This window comes from Coregonus clupeaformis, chromosome 19 (assembly GCF_020615455.1).
Source record: "Coregonus clupeaformis isolate EN_2021a chromosome 19, ASM2061545v1, whole genome shotgun sequence".
Taxonomy (NCBI): Eukaryota; Metazoa; Chordata; class Actinopteri; order Salmoniformes; family Salmonidae; genus Coregonus; species Coregonus clupeaformis.
In genome coordinates, this window is record NC_059210.1 from 43,290,280 (window position 1) to 43,313,880 (window position 23,601).

Here is a 23,601-nt window from a genome sequence, read left to right on the forward strand (position 1 = left end):
ATGAGATTGGGGTAGAGATGGAGAGGGCTGGGGGACAGAGGACTAGAGCATAGAAATTGGGGGAGAAGACTGGGGCACAGAGATTAGGGTACAGAGTGGGAGATGGCTTCTGGAGGAGAGGCAGACATTGTGAAACAGTCTAAGAATCCCAGACATAATGTAACATAAATATACAGATCCTGATCTAACGTAAATATATTGATTCTAAAGATACATATATTGATTCTAATCTAAGACAAATATATTGATCCTTATTGGCCTCTAGTGATTCTCAGATGTCAGACATTCCAGGCTATTTCCCTTTCAAATAAACACACATTGAAAATGTAACTCTCTGCCCCCTCTCCCTTTCTCCCTCACTCACTCACTCCCTCCCCACTCTCTCTACCTTTCTTTGTCCATTCCTCTCTCTCCCTCCTTCCCTCTCTCTCTCTCTCCCTCCCTCTCTCTCTCTCTCTCTCTCTCCCTCTCTTTCCCTCCCTCTTTCTCTCCCTCTCTTTCCCTCCCTCGCTCTCTCGCTCTCTCGCTCTCCCTCCCTCTCTCTCTCTCTCTCTCTCTCTCTCTCTCTCTCTCTCTCTCTCTCTCTCTCTCTCTCTCTCTCTCTCTCTCTCTCTCTCTCTCTCTCTCTCTCTCTCTCTCTCTCTCTCTCTGGGGCCAAGTGTGCACTCAGATGACTTCTAGCTCACTAATTGGGGTTCTCCTGTTCTAACTACCATCTGGTATTAGTTTCTGTTCCACTATAAGCTCTGATCTAATTAACCATCCCAAGGAAAAATACTTTTAGATTTACAACAAGCTGCCCAAATGAATGTAGTGAATGAGACGGTGAATTGTAGGCTGAACCGTGTGAGTCTACGAGAGTCTACGAGCCTCACACAGACACAACTAACGACCAGCCGTGGAAGATAAAGAGCAGAGACTGGGTTTCATTTATCCAACTTTACTGCTGTCTCTCTCTCTCTCGCTCTCTCACTCTGTATCAGATTTACGGTCATCCTGTGTGGTTATGTTTGTCAGAGAGTCAGAGAGTCAAGCTACAGACTGACCCAGACTCCCTAGGTGTCCAGAGCCGTAGCCGTTAATAAGACCTGTGTTCACAACCGTTAATAATAATAGATAAGAACTGCATTCACCACCGGAGCGGATATGAAACATTATACAAACTTGACCACATGCAGGGATTACTCCATAACACTATAACAATCTCTATTGTCCTCACATGTACCACTCTGTACCCCTGTGTTCCTCTGTGTAATCAGGCAGATCATGGTTTAGTATTGCTTTCCTTAGGCCATGCTTTACAATATTGTAGTTGTTTTTATGCACATAACCATTAGTGATTGTTATTATGTACTGTAGCTACATTATCCAGTTAAAATTTAAGTTAATAAGTCATAGCTTTAGTCAAAGTATGATATATTTGGGCTTGAAGTGACAAATCCAAACTGCCCACTTTGTGAAAATCCGTGTTAATGCGGAGTCTTTTCCTATGATATTACATACCATTTTGTTTTAGGGCTGGGTTTTATTTTAATGTTAGCACCCACCAGCAGGGCATTGTTTATTAATCAGAAAGAGCTGCAAATGTATTCCTCTTCATGACTGAGATGAGCCAGACAGTCTTGTGTCCACTTGGCCGCCTGAGCCATGGAGCAAATAAAAATAGAGGGTGCAAACTAGTTTTTGCACCTTCACTTTTTTAAACCAAAAATGTATCATAATTTGTCCATTTTAATTTATTTTTGAGCTAGTCTGTATTAGATTAATGGTTTTGACCACTAAAGTCTTGCTTCACTACACACTCCACTGCTTTGATTGGTGTAATGTTAGCTACAAACCACAAGTGTCTATCCAGATAATGAAAAGGCACCCGTGAAAGAACATTCAAGGAACCTATAATTACATGTCATTTGCGATGTGCATGATCCTGAGCAATGTCATTGTAGCCTATCATTTCCCTTCCCCTGTGAGAACCATGTGTCTTTAATGAGAGAGAGAGCAAGAGGGGGAGGGAGAATGAGGCAAAGTGAGATAATTGATGAAGTAAGTGCCAGGAAGAAACAAATACCAGCAGGACTGTTGAAGTTAAGTGAACACATTTACAACTAACAGTTGCACAATACTGTTGTAATCAGTATTTTTAATCAGTGATGTCATGACTCATAAGTGACCTTTACCACAGGCCCTCAGCGATTCAGAGGAAAAAGAGAAGTAGATATAGAGCTCGATAAAAAAGGTGGATCCCGAACACGTCTAGATGTAGAATCTTATCTTAGGTTGTTTTTGGTACATAGACCAAAAGTAATCCCTAATGGATATAAAAAATAGGTATGTCCACACTCAGTCTTTGCAATAAAATAAAGAAACAATTATTTCATCTTTAATTAAACCCCATAAGGTCTAAGGGCCCGGGTTTATACTAAGCTAACATATTACATTGTTTTATGATGGTCATATCAAGGATCATTTACCTATTTTATTTTGAATTTTAGGACCCCTGTAGGTATTAAAAAAATATAGAAAACAATTATTTGATGAAACATTTAATTTGGCCTTACTGCTATTAGCCCACAGAACCACATTTAATAACAGATTTATAAATGAGAAAACAGATAGTCCAAAAATAAATCACAAGGAAGTATGTTTTGAAGTGTCTGTCTTATATCTGAGAGATATAAGAAAGCTCAGGAAGACCTTTGACGTGGAAATGCCCCATTCACTTCCATAAATGTTTGGTTACCGTGAGACGAGTCCCATGACACTTGTGGGGATTGTAGAGACAAATGGAGAACAGCATCGTGTTTGTGAGTCTCACCTTTCCATAGGGGTCATATTAGCAACTAGCTCTCACAGTCTTACGTCAGAATTAGACGTTCATCCATGTTTCTCTAACGTCAAGTTCAGAAGTTGTTGCAAACGTCAAATTTTGAAGTATTTAAGGTTAAGTTTAGGCATTAACTCCAAATCAAATCAAATCAAATCAAATCAAATTTTATTGGTCACATGCGCCGAATACAACAGGTGCAGACATTACAGTGAAATGCTTACTTACAGCCCTTAACCAACAGTGCATTTATTTTAAACAAAAAAAGTAAGAATAAAACAACAAAAAAAGTGTTGAGAGAAAAAGAGCAGAAGTAAAATAAAGTGACAGTAGGGAGGCTATATATACAGTAAAATAAAGTGACAGTAGGGAGGCTATATATACAGGGGGGTACCGTTGCAGAGTCAATGTGCGGGGGCACCGGCTAGTTGAGGTAGTTGAGGTAATATGTACATGTGGGTAGAGTTAAAGTGACTATGCATAAATACTTAACAGAGTAGCAGCAGCGTAAAAAGGATGGGGTGGGGGCAGTGCAAATAGTCCGGGTAGCCATGATTAGCTGTTCAGGAGTCTTATGGCTTGGGGGTAGAAGCTGTTGAGAAGTCTTTTGGACCTAGACTTGGCACTCCGGTACCGCTTGCCGTGCGGTAGCAGAGAGAACAGTCTATGACTAGGTGGCTGGAGTCTTTGACAATTTTGAGGGCCTTCCTCTGACACCGCCTGGTATAGAGGTCCTGAATGGCAGGGAGCTTTGCCCCAGTGATGTACTGGGCTGTACGCACTACCCTCTGTAGTGCCTTGCGGTCAGAGGCCAAGCAGTTGCCATACCAGGCGGTGATGCAACCAGTCAGGATGCTCTCGATGGTGCAGCTGTAGAATTTTTTGAGGATCTGAGGACCCATGCCAAATCTTTTTAGTCTCCTGAGGGGGAATAGGCTTTGTCGTGCCCTCTTCACGACTGTCTTGGTGTGTTTGGACCATGATAGTTCGTTGGTGATGTGGACACCAAGGAACTTGAAGCTCTCAACCTGTTCCACTACAGCCCCGTCGATGAGAATGGGGGCGTGCTCAGTCCTCTTTTTTTTTCCTGTAGTCCACAATCATCTCCTTTGTCTTGGTCACGTTGAGGGAGAGGTTGTTGTCCTGGCACCACACGGCCAGATCTCTGACCTCCTCCCTATAGGCTGTCTCATCGTTGTCGGTGATCAGGCCTACCACTGTTGTGTCGTCGGCAAACTTAATGATGGTGTTGGAGTCGTGCCTGGCCATGCAGTCATGGGTGAACAGAGAGTACAGGAGGGGGACTGAGCACGCACCCTGAGGGGCCGCCGTGTTGAGGATCAGTGTGGCAGATGTGTTGTTACCTACCCTTACCACCTGGGGGCGGCCCGTCAGGAAGTCCAGGATCCAGTTGCAGAGGGAGGTGTTTAGTCCCAGGATCCTTAGCTTAGTGATGAGCTTAGAGGGCACTATGGTGTTGAATGCTGAGCTGTAGTCAATGAATAGCATTCTCACGTAGGTGTTCCTCTTGTCCAGGTGGGAAAGGGCAGTGTGGAGTGCGATAGAGATTGCATCATCTGTGGATCTGTTGGGGCGGTATGCAAATTGGAGTGGGTCTAGGGTTTCTGGGATTATGCTGTTGATGTGAGCCATGACCAGTCTTTCAAAGCACTTCATGGCTACAGACGTCAGTGCTACGGGTCGGTAGTCATTTAGGCAGGTTATCTTAGAGTTCTTGGGCACGGGGACTATGGTGGTCTGCTTGAAACATGTTGGTATTACAGACTCAGTCAGGGACATGTTGAAAATGTCAGTGAAGACACTTGCCAGTTGGTCAGCACATGCTCGGAGTACACGTCCTGGTAATCCGTCTGGCCCTGCGGCCTTGTGAATGTTGACCTGCTTAAAAGTCTTACTCACATCGGCTACGGAGAGCGTGATCACATAGTCATCCGGAACAGCTGGTGCTCTCATGCATGCTTCAGTGTTGCTTGCCTCGAAGCGAGCATAGAAGTGGTTTAGCTCGTCTGGTAGGCTTGTGTCACTGGGCAGCTCGCGGCTGTGCTTCCCTTTGTAGTCTGTAATAGTTTTCAAGCCCTGCCACATCCGACGAGCGTCAGAGCCAGTGTAGTATGATTCAATCTTAGACCTGTATTGACTCTTTGCCTGTTTAAGGTTAGGGTTAGGTTTAGGCATGAACTCCACATTCTTAAGGTTAGGCATTAACTCTGAATGGTTGAGGTAAGGGTTATGGTTTGGGATAGGCTTAAAACAAAAATATAAAAAAAAAAAATGTATATCGCTGGATTCAAACTTGCAACCTTTGGAATCAGAGGCAGATGCTTATACCCATCCACCAACCCCCTCCACAACACCGAAACCTACTTGAAGGTAACAGCGCTCGCTGTTGCCACTAGTTGCCGGTTTCCATGTAATCTCCCAAAGTCCTCAGACATGGATGGACGTCGAAATCTGACTTGTATCACGGGTGACCTGGCTGCATATTAGTGTGTAGCCCAAACAGTTCAGACGCCTACATACAGAAGTTATCACATCAGTGGTACCGACTTCAGACGAGTCCCGTGATGCTTGTGGGGGTTGTGGAGTCTCCCTTTATGCTTGTGGGAGTCGTAGAGCCAAACAATTCAGACTCTACAAATGTTTTCATGTGAAGACAGATTTTTGGGATGTCTCCTGGTCTGACAAACAGTGTTGTAGCTCTGCCACCTTCCACCACAGATGCGGAAGGCCGGCATTGGCATATGCAGTGGATTGAGACCCAGCCCATGCAAAAAGACTGATATCTCTAGGTTAAACAGACAGATTTGATGGGGATTTGTTAAATATGCTAATTTAATTTATGTGGGGGCGCGGACTTCGACTTTCTTAACATTTACATTACATTTACGTCATTTAGCAGACGATCTTATCCAGAGCGACTTACAAATTGGTGCATTCACCTTATAGCCAGTGGGATAACCACTTTACAATGTTTTTTTTGGTTTTTTTTGGGTGGGGTGGGGTGGGGTAAGGGCGGGGGGTAGAAGGATTACTTTATCCTATCCCAGGGATTCCTTAAAGATGTGGGGTTTCAAATGTCTCCGGAAGGTGGTGAGTGACTCCACTGTCCTGGCGTCGTGAGGGAGCTTGTTCCACTATTGGGGTGCCAGAGCAGCGAACAGTTTTGACTGGGCTGAGCGGGAACTGTGCTTCCGCAGAGGTAGGGGAGCCAGCAGGCCAGAGGTGGATGAACGCAATGCCCTCGTTTGGGTGTTGGGACTGATCAGAGCCTGAAGGTACAGAGGTGCCGTTCCCCTCACAGCTCCGTAGGCAAGCACCATGGTCTTGTAGCAGATGCAAGCTTCAACTGGAAGCCAGTGGAGTGTGCGGAGGAGCGGGGTGATGTGAGAGAACTTGGGAAGGTTGAACACCAGACGGGCTGCGGCATTCTGGATGAGTTGTAGGGGTTTAATGGCACAGGCAGGGAGCCCAGCCAACAGCGAGTTGCAGTAATCCAGACGGGAGATGACAAGTGCCTGGATTAGGACCTGTGCCGCTTCCTGTGTAAAGCAGGGTCGTACTCTCCGAATGTTGTAGAGCATGAACCTACAGGATCGGGTCACCGCCTTGATGTTAGCGGAGAATGACAGGGTGTTGTCCAGGGTCACGCCAAGGCTCTTCGCACTCTGGGAGGAGGACACAACGGAGTTGTCAACCGTGATGGCGAGATCATGGAACGGGCAGTCCTTCCCCGGGAGGAAGAGCAGCTCCGTCTTGCCAAGGTTCAGCTTGAGGTGGTGATCCGTCATCCATACTGATATGTCTGCCAGACATGCAGAGATGCGATACGCCACCTGGTTATCAGAAGGGGGAAAGGAGAAGATTAGTTGTGTGTCGTCTGCGTAACAATGATAGGAGAGGCCATGTGAGGATATGACAGAGCCAAATTACTTGGTGTATAGCGAGAATAGGAGAGGGCCTAGAACTGAGCCCTGGGGGATACCAGTGGTGAGAGCACGTGGTGCGGAGACAGCTTCTCGCCACGCCACTTGGTAGGAGCGACCGGTCAGGTAGGACGCAATCCAAGAGTGAGCCGCGCCAGAGATGCCCAGCTCGGAGAGGGTGGAGAGGAGGATCTGATGGTTCACAGTATCAAAGGCAGCAGACAGGTCTAGAAGGACAAGAGCAGAGGAGAGAGAGTTAGCTTTAGCAGTGCGGAGAGCCTCCGTGACACAGAGAAGAGCAGTCTCAGTTGAATGACCAGTCTTGAAACCTGACTGGTTTGGATCAAGAAGGTCATTCTGAGAGAGATAGCAAGAGAGTTGGCTAAAGACGGCACGCTCAATAGTTTTGGAGAGAAAAGAAAGAAGGGATACTGGTCTGTAGTTGTTGACATCAGAGGGATCGAGTGTTGGTTGTTTGAGAAGGGGTGCAACTCTCGTTCTCTTGAAGACGGAAGGGACATAGCCAGCGGTCAAGGATGAGTTGATCAGCGAGGTGAGGTAAGGGATAAGGTCACCGGAGATGGTCTGGAGAAGAGAGGAGAGGATAGGGTCAAGCGGGCAGGTTGTTGGGCGGCCGGCCGTCACAAGTCGCAAGATTTCATCTGGAGAGAGAGGGGAGAAAGAAGTCAAAGCATAGGGTAGGGCAGTGTGAGCAGAACCAGCAGTGTAATTTGACTTAACAAACGAGGATCGGATGTCATCAACCTTCTTTTCAAAATGGTTGATGAAGTCATCCACAGAGAGGGGGGAGGGGGAGGAGTATTCAGCAGGGAGGAGAAGGTGGCAAAGAGCTTCCTAGGGTTAGAGGCAGATGCTTGGAATTTAGAGTGGTAGAAAGTGGCCTTAGCAGCAGAAACAGATGAAGAAAATGTAGAGAGGAGGGAGTGAAAAGATGCCAGGTCCGCAGGGAGTCTAGTTTTCCTCCATTTCCGCTCGGCTGCCCGGAGCCCTGTTCTGTGAGCTCGCAATGAGACATCAAGCCACGGAGCTGGAGGGGAGGACCGAGCCGGCCGGGAGGATAGGGGACATAGAGAGTCAAAGGATGCAGAAAGGGAGGAGAGGAGGGTTGAGGAGGCAGAATCAGGAGATTGGAGGGAGAAGGATTGAACAGAGGGAAGAGATGATAGGATGGAAGAGGAGAGAGTAGCGGGAGAGAGAGAGCGAAGGTTGCGATGGCGCATTACCATCTGAGTAGGGGCAGAGTGAGTAGTGTTGGAGGAGAGCGAGAGAGAAAATGATACAAAGTAGTGGTCGGAGACATGGAGGGGAGTTGCAGTGAGATTAGTAGAAGAACAGCATCTAGTAAAGATGAGGTCAAGAGTATTGCCTGCCTTGTGAGTAGGGGGGGGGACGGTGAGAGGGTGAGGTCAAAAGAGGAGAGGAGTGGAAAGAAGGAGGCAGAGAAATGAGTCAAAGGTAGACGTAGGGAGGTTGAAGTCCCCCAGAACTGTGAGGGGTGAGCCATCCTCAGGAAAGGAACTTATCAAGGCGTCAAGCTCATTGATGAACTCTCCAAGGGAACCTGGAGGGCGATAAATGACAAGGATATTAATCTTAAATGGGCTAGTCACTGTGACAGCATGGAATTCAAATGAGGAGATAGACAGATGGGTCAGTGGAAAAATAGAGAATGTCCACTTGGGAGAGATGAGGATTCCTGTGCCACCACCCCGCGGACCAGATGCTCTCGGGGTATGCGAGAACACATGGTCAGACGAGGAGAGAGCAGTAGGAGTAGCAGTGTTTTCAGTGGTAATCCATGTTTCCGTCAGCGCCAAGAAGTCGAGGGACTGGAGGGTAGCATAGGCTGAGATGAACTCTGCCTTGTTGGCAGCAGAACGGCAGTTCCAGAGGCTGCCTGAGACCTGGAACTCCACGTGGGTGGTGCGTGCAGGGACCACCAGGTTAGAGAGGCAGCAGCCAGGCGGTGTGAGGCGTTTGTATAGCCTGTGCAGAGAGGAGAGAACAGGGATAGACAGAGGCATAGTTGACAGGCTGCAGAAAATGGCTACAATAATGCAAAGGAGATCGGAATGAAATGAACTAAACATCTGGGAAAGGAGAGAGCAGGGCCTCCCTCACCACAACTCCCAAATATTACTCTCCCAACTTCCACCTCAGAATCTATAATTGTTGTGAACTACAGCGGTTCAATGTTTTCTAGGAATAGACTAACTTAGTTTATTCAGCTAGCTAACTAGGTACAGTATTCTTCCGTGAAAATCGTCCAGGGCACCTAGTCATAAGACGCCACAGCCAGCTAGCATGTCGGACTCCAACAACACGGTTTAGCACCAATACTCGGCCACAACAAACCACCAGTGTGTCAACACGCCAAGCAGATTGTTCGTGTCCGTGTCTAACGTTGTGGGTTAGTCCCGACAGCTTGAGCGAGTCCGTCGTCAACTTATTCAGCCAGTTAGTTAGCTAGAATAGTTAGCATACTAGCTAGCCATTGCTTTCAGACAAAGAAGAAACCCCTCCTTTCACGGCACGAACACACAGAGAGAGCCAAGCTAACGTTAACTAGTCACCCATGTCCCGAATTCCTTGAATGACTCTGGCTACCAATATGTAAAAACAAAACACAAATGTAGGTTATGACTTACCCCTAGCAGCTACTGTTAGCTAGCCAAGTGCAAAGCTAGCCACTTAATTGACTCAGCCAGTTCGCGTCTGTTCGCTAGGTCGTTCCAGCTATTGTTTACTAGTAGCTATCCAGGTAGCAACAAGCTAGCTAAATTTCAAGCACAGTAGCCACTTACTACCTAACGTTAACGGTTCAGACAATGAGGTTAGAAAACAGCTGAATGGTAGGCAATTATTGTATGTAATTATTGTAGGCAGCCAGCTGGCGTAATTACAGGCACTCTCAGGTGTGAAACAACTATACCATTGCTAATAGTTGCCAGTAGCTACCCGCCAGCTAGTCCAGGTAGTGGGTTAGCTAGCTAGCTTCGTGCTTCACCGGGCTCAGCCGGATACAATACTAACCTACAATAATTACATACAACAACCCACGATAACTACCTACAATACCTAACTACAATCTAAATACATAGTTTAAGCCTTACTCGACAAAGCCCAAACTATGTATAAAGCCAAGCTTACCTGACGACCTCACCCGACAACCTCCTCCTGCTCACCCTGCTCACCCGACAACTGTTACGCCTGACAGGCCTTCGCCCGAACAGGTAGCCCTGTAGGGCGAAGCGTTTGTTAAAAATGGCATACAATTTCCTTCATTTCACTGCAAAGTGCGGACCTTCAGATTTTTTCTATTCGTTGTATATGTGGAGCTCAACATCTCAAGGTCACCAAAATTGTAACATCAGGGTGTCTTATGGGTGTCATATGTAACAAGAAAGAAGTGCAACGTTAGATATTAAAAAGTCGACGCATTCTCAGGACACCTACAGTAGAGCTGGGACGATAAACCGTAAATTCAGACACCGACATTTGCTAATCTAAGCAATTTTGGACGCTGTCTTTTTACCTCAGTGATCTGAATGCATCTCTCCCGTCACTCCTTGCATAAAGGGGGCTCTCACTCCCTCCCCCTTTATGCAAGGAGTGACGGGAGAGATGCGTTCAGATCACTGAGGTAAAAAGAACTGGAGACAGTGTCCAAGATGGCCGACCGTTGTTTTCAACGTAATCTACTCGCGTTCGCATATGCCGTTTCATGGCAGCTGCCATCTTGCTAGTTCCTCCGCCTGCACACTAGTACCAGAGCAGCATGAGCATGAGAGCGAGCAGCAACATCATCACGAGCATGAGCGCAGGAAGCTCATGAGGGATGGAAAATCTGCTTTTGCACCACCACCAGTGGGGGAAGGGAAATCTACAGGCACCACAGTTACCACAACCACTCTAAAAATGAAAGGTAATTTTGTGTATGCAAATAACAAGTGCGCAACTTTCACTGGGGACGGGGGGGGGCATGACACCCCCACATTCTGAAATAGCATTTTAGTCCCCCCCAGTTTTATCACTGCACTGTGATGTGGTGTGCTTTAGGACCAGGCGGACAGGTCAGAGCGGTCGGGTAGGCTGTTTGGTGGTTTCAGAGGCTGGATTTAGGACCACTCGGACACCACAGAGCATGCGAACAGAGGCAGTTGTTGTCTGTGTGTGTTGTGCTTTTTCTCCGAGTTGTAAAAACAAGCAGAGAAGAAACTGGCAACTCTTTATTTGGTTGATGTAGATTGCAAGGTAACTGCTGTTTGACTTGACTGATATAAATTGTTATTCCCAGTGCTGAGCTAGTAGTGTAACTGACATGTAACGTTAGTGAATGTTTCATCCCCTCTCGACTGAAGTTCTGTCTGATGTGAATGAACTAGCTAGCTAGCTCATGGCTACCACAGCCAGTTCAGCTCTAGCCTCTATCTATCTGTCAGGTAGCAGTATCTAACAGCTGTTGTGTGTATGGAAATGTTACAGAAGTTAATTAACTTGGGTAGTTTGCACCATAGAGCTAGCCAAAAGTTGGCTAACGTTAGATAATATTTTTGCCTAATTCACAGCCAGTATAACAATGTGTCGTTATTGATCTGTCAGTATCCCTAGGTAATTCCCTACTTTTCACACTGACATGGTACAAACGGCTCTACAGGCTCCACTGTAGTCAGCCAGGTAGCTCTCTGATAGAGGCAAGGAATCAGCAGCGGTCAGCCTGGAACACACAAGTGAAATTGGATAAATGAAATGTGATTACAGGAGGACCTCAGGTACAGTGCCTTGCAAAAGTATTCATCCCCATTGGCATTTTTCCTATTTTGTTGCATTACAACCTGTAATTTGAATAAATTTTTATTTGGATTTCATGTAATGGACATACACAAAATAGTCCAAATTGGTGAAGTGAAATGAAAAAAATATTTTTTTTCAAAAAATTTAAAAACATTAATAACGGAAAAGTGGTGCGTGCATATGTATTCATCCCCTTTACTATGAAGCCCCTAAATAAGATATGGTGCAACCAATTACATTCAGAAGTCACATAATTAGTTAAATACAGTCCACCTGTGTGCAATCTACGTGTCACATGATCTATCACATGATCTCAGTATATTTACACCTGTTCTGAAAGGCCCCAGAGTCTGCAACACCACTAAGCAAGGGGCACCACCAAGCAAGTGGCACCATGAAGACCAAGGAGCTCTTCAAACAGGTCAGGGACAAAGTTGTGGAGAAGTACAGATCAGGGCTGGGTTATAAAAAAATATCAGAAACTTTGAACATCCCACGGAGCACCATTATATCCATTATTAAAATATTTAAAGAATATGGCACTAAACAAACTGCCAAGAGAGGGCCGCCCACCAAAACTCACAGACCAGGCAAGGAGGGCATTAATCAGAGAGGCAACAAAGAGACCAAAGATAACCCTGAAGGAGCTGCAAAGCTCCACAGCGGAGATTGGAGTATCTGTACATAGGCCCACTTTAAGCCGTACACTCCACAGAGCTGGGCTTTATGGAAGAGTGGCCAGAAAAAAGCCATTGCTTGAAGAAAAAAATAGGCAAACACGTTTGGTGTTCGCCAAATACCATGTGGGAGACTCCCCAAACATATGGAAGAAGGTATTCTGGTCAGATGAGACTAAAATTGAGCTTTTTGGCCATCAAGGAAAATGCTATGTCTGGCGCAAGCCCAACACCTCTCATCACTCCAAGAAGACCATCCCCACAGTGAAGCATGGTGGTGGCAGTATCATGCTGTGGGGATGTCTTTCATCGGCAGGGACTGGGAAATTGGTCAGAATTGAAGGAATGATGGATGGTGCTAAATACACGGAGATTCTTAAGGGAAACCTGTTTCAGTCTTCCAGAGATTTCAGACTGGGACGGATGATCACCTTCTAGCAGGACAATGACCCTAAGCATACTGCTAAAGCAACACTTGAATGGTTTAAGGGGAAACATTTAAATGTCTTGGAATGGCCTAGTCAAAGCCCAGACCTCAATCCAATTGAGAATCTGTGGTATGACTTAAAGATTGCTGTACACCAGCGGAACCCCTCCAACTTGAAGGAACTGGAGCAGTTTTGCCTTGAAGAATGGACAAAAATCCCAGTGGCTAGATGTGCCAAGCTTATAGAGACATACCCCAAGAGACTTGCAGCTGTAATTGCTGCAAAAGGTGGCTCTACAAAGTTTTGACTTTGGGGAGGTGAATAGTTATGCACTCTCAAGTTTTCTGTGTTTTTGTCTTATTTCTTGTTTGTTTCACACAAAAAAAATATTTTGCATCTTCAAAGTGGTAGGCATGTTGTGTAAATCAAATGATAAAACCCCCCAAAAATCCATTTTAAGTCCAGGTTGTAAGGCAACAAAATAGGAAAAATGCCAAGGGGGGTGAATACTTTTGCAAGCCACTGTAAGTGGCATGTGAAAAAAAATGGTAAATTACACTCACGCCAATAAAGAAGTATGGAAAACAATTGCGGGCAATCTGGGATAGAGAGCATGGATTTGTCAGTATTGGATTTGGATTTGGTAAGGAATCAGCAGTGGCGGCAGCGTTGCTTCGAGACTGAAACACACAGGAGGACCTCAGGTAAGTGGCATGTGAACACAAATGACACTTACGACAATGAAGAAGTAAGTATGGAAAAAATATTCCCTCTTTGCAGGGTTTCCTCTTCTGCAGCATCCTGCCAATGCAGATAGACATCAGCCAATTCCAGGCCGCCAGGTTGGTAGGACTTCCGCACTGCTTCCGAGTCAGGGCACCTGAATATAACAAAAGCTACCATAACAGCACACCCAGTGGCACACAGTAACAGTAACACTGGAGCAGCCTTCATAGTTCAATGTTCGTAGTTCAATTCACAGTCGATGTCCAATAACTACTAACTCAGTCATGTTAAATAGTTAGGTTGCAGCTGTGACAGTCAAAACAGTCGAACCTGGAACCGTAAAAGTCCTGAAGAAGGAAGAGAGAAAGGGTGCAAACGCAACAGAGGCACCTCAGGTGAGGAAGGGGAGGACAATCCGACTCAGTGAATTTCATAAAAATAAAAATAGTGAAACATTAAAAAAGTTATCCTTTTTAGATAGAAATATACTAAATATATTCACGTCACCCAATAACTGATTAAAACACACTGTTTTGCAATGAAGGTCTACAGTAGGCTTAACAGCACTCTTTGGGGTAGCAACATAGTGTAGCTGGAGGACAGCTATTTTCCATCCTCCTCTGGGTACATTGACTTCAATACAAAACCTAGGAGGCTCATGGTTCTCACATCCTTCCGTAGATTTACACAGTAATTATGGCAACTTCAGGAGGACGTCCTCCAAACTATTAGAGCTCTTGCAGCATGAACATGTTGTCCACCCAATCAAAAGATCAGAGAATTAATCTAGTACTGAAAGCATAAGCTACAACTAGCAAGCACTGCAGTGCATACAATGTGGTGAGCAGTTGACTCAAAAATAGAGAAAGACAATAGTTGAATTTTTTTTTACAAATGAATTTCTTCAAAAATGTAGGAGAAGCAGCAGAGAGAGAGAGAGAGAGAGAGAGAGAGAGAGAGAGAGAGAGAGAGAGAGAGAGAGAGAGAGAGAGAGAGAGAGAGAGAGAGAGATTGAGCTAGCTATGCTTATATCTTTATTTCACTTTCACTTACTTAGCTAGCTAATGCAGCTAGCTAATTTAGCCTAGTCAAACACCTGGCTCAAACAGAGAGGAATGCTATTTATGTTAGCTAGCTGGCTAAGGCTACCCAATACTGGAACTTCCAAGTCAATGTAAGCTTTCGGTTTTGTAATTGTATTGCCACCGGGGCCTGCCGGTGTAACTGCTAAACTGCTAGTTGTACACTGTACTGAGTGATTGTAGCGGGTTTACTAACGCATTAGTTCTACTAGCTATTTTGACTATGACGTTAGGTAATATGTTGACAACGATGTAGGCTGTGCGTAGTGGTTAGCGGTTATGGTATGAAGGTTTGGCTTGGAGAGGTTATTTTGCCTGGTCACAGACAGTTGTTGTGTTGTGCACTGAAGTCCACAAGCAATGGGAAAAGTTGAGAGGAGGATAGCGCATAGATGCGAGAAGGAATTATACAACAAGGAAAGTGATGATGCTGTTCGTATGTAGCTGCTATGAAAGTGAACTGTGTGTGCGGGTGATCAGGGGGTATTCATTCCGCCGATTCTGTTGTAGAACCTTTCTTAAACGGAAGCAAACGGAACAAAACAGGGATAGACCTACTTGAATTTGTCCAATAGAAACTCTCGTTTGGACTAATGATTACACTCTAGATCAGCTAGATGCAGGCAAGGGTGTGCAAGGCTGTATTGAATGTGTCACTGTCTGTCACCTTGATTATTCCCAACCCTAAAAAAAAATTACCGACCACCACTGACACACACAGATGGTTATCTGAATGGCCTGTCTTGATTTAAAGCCCACTCACCACATCAAGGTACAGGCCACGAGTGGGATGTTAGTATGACAATACAAAGACGATGTTAGTTAAGAGCATATTAACACTGAAAGCACTCAGACAAACATCAAATAACAATGATGTAATAAAGGAGGAAAAAACTGCAACTCTGTACATGTTTATATTTACCGTTGTTGTTAAAGCCCAAGACCGTTAGTTAAGAAGCATATTTACACTGAAAGCACACACACACGTATACACACACACAAAGAAAATAGTCCTATAATTATAACAATGGTAGGACATTTTGTGAAAACCTGAACAGATGTGCTTAAACTCGAGTATAAGATACACTATATTTACAAAAGTATGTGGACACCCCTTCAAATGAGTGGATTCAGCTATTTCAGCCACACCCGTTACTGACAGGTGTATAAAATCGAGCACACAGCCATGCAATATCCATAGACAAACATTGGCCGTAGAATGGCCTTACTGAAGAGCTCAGTGACTTTCAACATGGCACCGTCATAGGATGCCACCTTTCCAACAAGTCAGTTTGTCAAATTTCTGCCCTGCTGGAGCTGCCCCGGTCAACTGTAAGTGATGTTATTGTGAAGTGGAAACGTCTAGGCGCAACAATGGCTCAGCCGCGAAGTGGTAGGCCACACAAGCTCACAAAACGGGACCGCCAAGTGCTGAAGCAGTGGAAACGCGTCTTCTGGAGTGATGAATCACACTTCACCATCTGGCAGTCATACAGACGAATCTGGGTTTGGCGGATGCCAGGAGAACGCTACCTGCCCGAATGTATAGTGCCAAAAGGAAGACCCTTATCTGTTTCAGCATGACAATGCCTCCGTGCACAAAGCGAGGTCCAAACCGAAATGGTTTGTCGAGGTCCGGTTGGAAGAACTTGACCGGCCTGCACAGAGCCCTGACCTCAACCCCATCGAACACCTTTGGGATGAATTGTAACGCCGACTGCGAGCCTGGTCTAATCGCCCAACATCAGTGCCCGACCTCACTAGGGCTCTTGTGGCTGAATGGAAGCAAGTCCCAACAGCAATGTTCCAATATCTAGTGGAAAGCCTTCCCAGAAGAGTAGAGGCTGTTATAGCAGCAAAGGGGGGACCAACTCCATATTAATGCGCATGATTTAGGAATGAGATGTTCGACGAGCAGGTGTCCACATACTTTAGGTCACGCAGTGTACCTTTTTACGTAAAATTGGACCCTGGACTGTCATAATCACATTTTTTACCATTGATGTCTTGACACCTTTACCACTGCACTCTACTCTCTCTATTCTGACACTTCAGACCCTCAGATTCACAGAAAACAGAGATGAGTATATGGATATGGAGCTGAACATCACGAAGTCATCATCATTGCAATGTTGAGGTGTAAAATAAATGAGAGAAAACAGATATGAAGCCAGTAGTTTAAATGTGTTACCACTAACACAGAAGCAGAGACCGAGTTTCACCCACCAGAGATCTTCAATCAAAATGGCTTTAGTCATAAAGCTGAGCATTCTACTGGCTCTGCTAACCACAATTTACGAACAATATGGCGGTATTCTAACAGAAGGTCAAGAATATTACTTTGACACTCTAAGTATTGCAGGCTAATGTTTGATCTTCAGATCTGAAGCTGAAGAGAGCCTGCTGATGTGGAACACTTCTAGCCCTTCACCAGAGAATTTCACACTGGCTGCAGGGATCGACTAAATCAGGGATAGACTTTTAAGGGATTGACTTTCCGGATCCTCAATGTCGCTCAGTCAGACTCTGGGTGGTACAGGGTAAAGTACTGGACGGCACTTGTAGAAATAGTATTTGTACTTTGATACTGTAATAGGCCTACTGTATGAGACAAAAAAAAAAACACAATAGAGACCTGCAAGACCTGTAAGATACACAGTTTAATATACTCTTTTAGTTTATTCAACTTTTATTTCCAATAGTGCTGATTGCTCTGATTGTCCAACTTCTCTCTCCCTCCCTCTCCCTCTCTCTCCCTCCCTCTCCCTCTCTGCTTGACTGACTGCAATTAAAAACTGCAACCATTAGGGCTGACACAGGAAACAATGATTAAAAGTGATTCATTTGGGGGAATGTAGAAAACAGACACACACTCTCCTTCTCCCCTCCCCTTTCTCCTCTCCCTCTCTCCTTCTCCCCTCTCCTTTCTCCTCTCCCTCTCCCCTTCTCCCCTCTCCCTCTCTTCTTCTCTTCTCCACTTTACGTCTTGTCGGTCAATCTCCTTATCCCTCTCCTTCCTTCCCTCTCTGTAAGTAACTTGAGATTGTAGATAAGGTATGAGAAATATGCAGTGAGTTTAGTATGGTGAGGTCTAGGGACCACAGGCAGCGCTCCACAACCAGCTACACTAATGTATCTAGAAGGGAAAATCTGCCCCATAGCAGGGCTGATACAGATCGGAATGTCGACAGTTAGAAAGTATAGTGGGGACAATAGAGATAGAGGGAGAGAGAGAAATATAAAGATGAAACATTAGAGAAATCTGATCTGTGTTTAGAGTGATGGATCCTTTCAGAGTAAGACTTTTTCCACATTTTGTTATGCTAATGTTAATTCATTAGCATATTTTCACTTTGTCATTATGGGGTTTTGTTGTAGATGGGTGAGAAAAAAAGTATATATTCAATCCATTTTGAATTCAGGCTGTAACACAACAACATGTGGAATAAGTCATTTAGCAGACGCTCTTATCCAGAGCGACTTACAGTTAGTGATTGCATAAAAAAAAAATCATACTGGCCACCCGTGGGAATCAAACCCACAACCCTGGTGTTGCAAGTGCCATGCTCTACCAACTGAGTTACACAGGACTATAGCTAGCGGAGTATAACACTTGAAAAAGAAAAGGAGAGCCGCACACTCTAGGAGCTCAGATGCAATAATTTAATAACCTAATGACCAACGTTTCGACAGACAAGCTGACTTCATCATTATACCCTCTATCAACCCCCCTCCTCTCTGGTAGCCCCAGGCTACTGCTGGCAAAGCCCAACCAACCAAAGCGCCGTTTAAACTGCCCTACACAGCCATCAAAGCACAGTGTAAACAACTGCTTGACCTGCTGGAAACAAATAAATAATCGTATGCTCAGACGCTCGCCAATCCCTAACTAAACACATTCACAAATAAACTTCTCTCCCTCCCCCTCCTTCCCCCTCCCTCTCTCTCTGATTACATGTTCTTCATGGAGTGTGTGTGTGTGTGTTTTTTTTGCTTTTACTATCCTTGTGGGGACCAGTAGTGGGGACATTTCGCCGGTCCCCACAAGGAAAAAGGCTATTTTAGGCTTAGGGGTTAGGTTTAGGTTTAGGGTTACAATTAGGTTTAGGGTTAGAATTAGGGTTAGGGGTTAGGTTTAGGTTAACTTTTAGGGTTAGGGGTTTGGGAATAAATGTTTTGGTCCCCACAAGGATAGTAAAACAAACGTGTGTGTGTGTGCGTGCGTGCGTGCCTGTGTGTGTTGACCAGCCATAAGCAGTACTACACAAAAGCCATTAGGTATTTCTGAGACATAACCATAAAAGACATCAACCCTAATAATAACTGGATAACCATTCTATTGATTCAATGCATGACTCACACAAAAGTCACATTTCTGCCTCCGGATGTCTAGTTAGTATTGGGCTGCCAGTGACTTTCATATGTTTTATTGGTTGTCAGATTACAGCCAACTCCTCATGTTAAACCCACTTTACAGCTTCAGCTCTGTTAGGCCCTCTTAAATAACCTTACACATTCCCTTTTATCAAATCTTCATCTAATATAATTACTTGATTTTCCATTGGCCCATCAGAGTGGGTGGCGTGTGTTTGTATTTGTCTGTGTGCATGTGTGTGTGACTTACGGCACTTGTCAAAGTGTGTCCACACCGTCGGGTCCAGGGATGGAACACACCAGTCTGGCTTTGAGGAACGTCGTCCACTTATTGGTCAGACTCCTCAACCCTCCCACGTCATCCTGAAACACAACCACAACCATAACACCATGTGTGTGTTCTAAAGTACTAAAACATTCCCAAATGCTCTGGGGAGTCTTAACCAGCCCCTGGCACTGACTAGCTGAGACCTAATTATGAATCTTTATTCTAATCATTGATAAGAGATTATTATTGTGTTACAGCTGTAGCAGAGCTCTGGGAGTCTGTTGACTTGTATGGTCTACTAATAGCATGATTAACTATATCATTGCTAGTGTGTTAGTGATAATGTATTTCTCTTGGGTGGTGTGCGTGTGTTGTGTGTGTTTCTGTGTGTGTCTGTGTCTGTATGTGTGTGTCATGTGTGGTAAGTGCTCTCTTTGGCTGACATTCTCCTTACACTACAGATATACTACATTATTACTGTAGAAGCAGAAATTACTTACAGATTTCACAACTTTTTAATTTAGCTCTCTCTTTTTCTCTGTGTGTGTGTGTGTTAGTTGTATGTGTGTGCGTGTGTGTGTGCGTGTGTGTGTGTGTTCCACTGTCCCATAGGACAGTAATAAGTATTTACTGACTGGAATAAGCTGTTTCTGTTTCCATACAATCCAGGAAAACTAACTAACAGAACATTATTGCTTGGTTCCATTTTGGGACATGTGCCATCATCTCAACTGCTTTCATCTAACCATTTATCCTGTAGATCTGTAATAACTGAAAGGGTAGGATCTAGGAATGGGAGAATAAGGGATAAGGAACAAAATGGAACTCTGCCACTGTAATAGTTCACACTAGAAGTCCATAGCTTGTTAGTGATAAATACATGTTCTTCCCATTCAAAGTGCTTCTAATCCTACTGATGGAGACTTGTTGAGGTATTGTTATACAGTATAGGCTACATTTGGCTCAGGACTTCAAATGACTTCTTCTCCCCGTTCAGATCCCCTGAATGTGTTCACGTTTCAGTTACAGTACATATCCTAAACATTATGAAGAGAAATAATCAACAGCACTTATTTCTAATCTGTGTAAATGCATCTGTCCACTTCCACCTTGTAGAAAGTGAATACTTGATCCTCTAGTCAGAGTATGTGGCTTAACAGTGACTAGGCAGCACGTTTTTAAGGATTTGTTTTATAACGCCTTCATGAAGAAATGAAATCCCCACTATTTTGCCAGATCTTTTCTCTATTACTCAATGTGTGTGTGTGTTTCAGCACTGTCATGGGTGAGTGGCATAACACCAATGACACATACGCACACACGCACACCCATGACCTAGGGAACCGTGTTGATGTATGATGAGCTGACATGAGGAAGGGCAGGGGCTCACACACACCCTCCCCTAACACACACATGCATGCAGCAGCACATACACACACCCTTTCAGAAATCTCAGAGCCAGTGAGGGGAGGACACAGTTCTCTGACCCTAAAACACTTGCCAAATAACACACACCTCACTACTCCAAAACGAACCTTCTTCACATGGCAAGGCCAAAGTTATATCTAACCTTGCTACACCTGCCAAAATCCTGCCAAAGTACAGTGGGGAAAAAAAGTATTCAGTCATCCACCAATTGTGCAAGTTCTCCCACTTAAAAAGATGAGAGAGGCCTGTAATTTTCATCATAGGTACATGTCAACTATGACAGACAAATTGAGAAAATAAAATCTAGAAAATCACATTGTAGGATTTTTAATGAATTTATTTGCAAATTATGGTGGAAAATAAGTATTTGGTCACCTACAAACAAGCAAGATTTCTGGCTCTCACAGACCTGTAACTTCTTCTTTAAGAGGCTCCTCTGTCCTCCACTCGTTACCTGTATTAATGGCACCTGTTTGAACTTGTTATCAGTATAAAAGACACCTGTCCACAACCTCAAACAGTCACACTCCAAACTCCACTATGGCCAAGACCAAAGAACTGTCAAAGGACACTAGAAACAAAATTGTAGACCTGCACCAGGCTGGGAAGACTGAATCTGCAATAGGTAAGCAGCTTGGTTTGAAGAAATCAACTGTGGGAGCAATTATTAGGAAATGGAAGACATACAAGACCACTGATAATCTCCCTCGATCAGGGGCTCCACGCAAGATCTCACCCCGTGGGGTCAAAATGATCACAAGAACGGTGAGCAAAAATCCCAGAACCACACGGGGGGACCTAGTGAATGACCTGCAGAGAGCTGGGAGCAAAGTAACAAAGCCTACCATCAGTAACACACTACGCCGCCAGGGACTCAAATCCTGCAGTGCCAGACGTGTCCCCCTGCTTAAGCCAGTACATGTCCAGGCCCGTCTGAAGTTTGCTAGAGTGCATTTGGATGATCCAGAAGAGGATTGGGAGAATGTCATATGGTCAGATGAAACCAAAATATAACTTTTTGGTAAAAACTCAACTCGTCGTGTTTGGAGGACAAAGAATGCTGAGTTGCATCCAAAGAACACCATACCTACTGTGAAGCATGGGGGTGGAAACATCATGCTTTGGGGCTGTTTTTCTGCAAAGGGACCAGGACGACTGATCCGTGTAAAGGAAAGAATGAATGGGGCCATGTATCGTGAGACTTTGAGTGAAAACCTCCTTCCATCAGCAAGGGCATTGAAGATGAAACGTAGCTGGGTCTTTCAGCATGACAATGATCCCAAACACACCGCCCGGGCAACGAAGGAGTGGCTTCGTAAGAAGCATTTCAAGGTCCTGGAGTGGCCTAGCCAGTCTCCAGATCTCAACCCCCATAGAAAATCTTTGGAGGGGAGTTGAAAGTCTGTGTTGCCCAGCGACAGCCCCAAAACATCACTGCTCTAGAGGAGATCTGCATGGAGGAATGGGCCAAAATACCAGCAACAGTGTGTGAAAACCTTGTGAAGACTTACAGAAAACGTTTGACCTGTGTCATTGCCAACAAAGGGTATATAACAAAGTATTGAGAAACTTTTGTTATTGACCAAATACTTATTTTCCACCATAATTTGCAAATAAATTCATAAAAAATCCTACAATGTGATTTTCAGGAATTTTTTTTCTCATTTTGTCTGTCATAGTTGACGTGTACCTATGATGAAAATTACAGGCTTCTCTCATTTTTTTAAGTGGGAGAACTTGCACAATTGGTGGCTGACTAAATACTTTTTTTCCCCACTGTATGTATTGTGTGTGTGTGTGTATTTGTGAGTCTATATTGACCAAATGTAAACAATGTGTGTATCTGTGAGACCCAAAGGAGGCCTCTGTGTGTGCATGCCTGCATCACACCTGCTGATGCCTATCAAAACATATACCTTGTGTGTGTATGTCAAGTTATGGCTCCCCAAGAGAACCCAGTGAGCCAGGAAGACAGACAGGCCAAAGACAGGCCACTGAGGATCTCCTCCCTAACACAGCTGTCATCTCTAACCTACACCTCTGAGTGAGACAGGGAAGAATGTAGGAATACACTTTGTAGAATTAGCGGCTGAGGAACATGCTAGATAGGATGTGACGATGTGGCTTGGCGCTGGCCTTGGCGTCTGGCCATTTCATAAATGAATGTTCCCACTTTTCTTCCGTTATTGCTTTAATTTGATTGTCTACATGTTGCGAATTTTTGCCCACATACAGTGCATTCGGAAAGAATTCAGACCCCTTGACTTTTTCCACATTTTGTTATGTTACAGCCTTATTCTAAAATGGATCCAAATATTGTTTTCCCTCATCAATCTACAAACAATATCCCATAATGACAAAGTGAATACAGGTTTTTAGACATTTTTGCAAATGTGTAAAAAAATAAAAACAGAAATACCTTATTTACATAACAATTCAGACCCTTTTCTATGAGACTCGAAATTGAGCTCAGGTGCATCCTGATTCCATTGATCATCCTTGAGATGTTTCTACAACTTGATTGGAGTCCACCTGTGGTAAATTCAATTGATTGGACAGGATTTGGAAAGGCACACACCTGTCTATATAAGGTCCCAAAGTTGACAGTGCATGTCAGAGCAAAAAGGCCGAAGGATTTATCAATAGAGCTCCGAGACAGGATTGTGTCGTGGCACAGATCTGTGGAAGGGTAACAAAAAAATTCTGCAGCATTGATGGTCCCCAAGAAAACAGTGGCCTCCATCATTCTTAAATGGAAGAAGTTTGGATCCACCAAGACTCTTCCTAGAGCTGGCCGCCCGGCCAAACTGAGCAATCGGGGGAGAAGGGCCTTGGTCAGGGATGTGACCAAGAACCCGATGGTCACTCTGACAGAGCTCTAGAGTTCCTCTGTGGAGATGGGAGAACCTTCCAGAAGGACAACCATCTCTGAGGCACTCCGCCAATCATGCATTTATGGCAAAGTGACCAGATGAAAGCCACTCCACAGTAAAAGGCACATGACAGCCCGCTTGAAGTTTGCCAAAATGCACCTA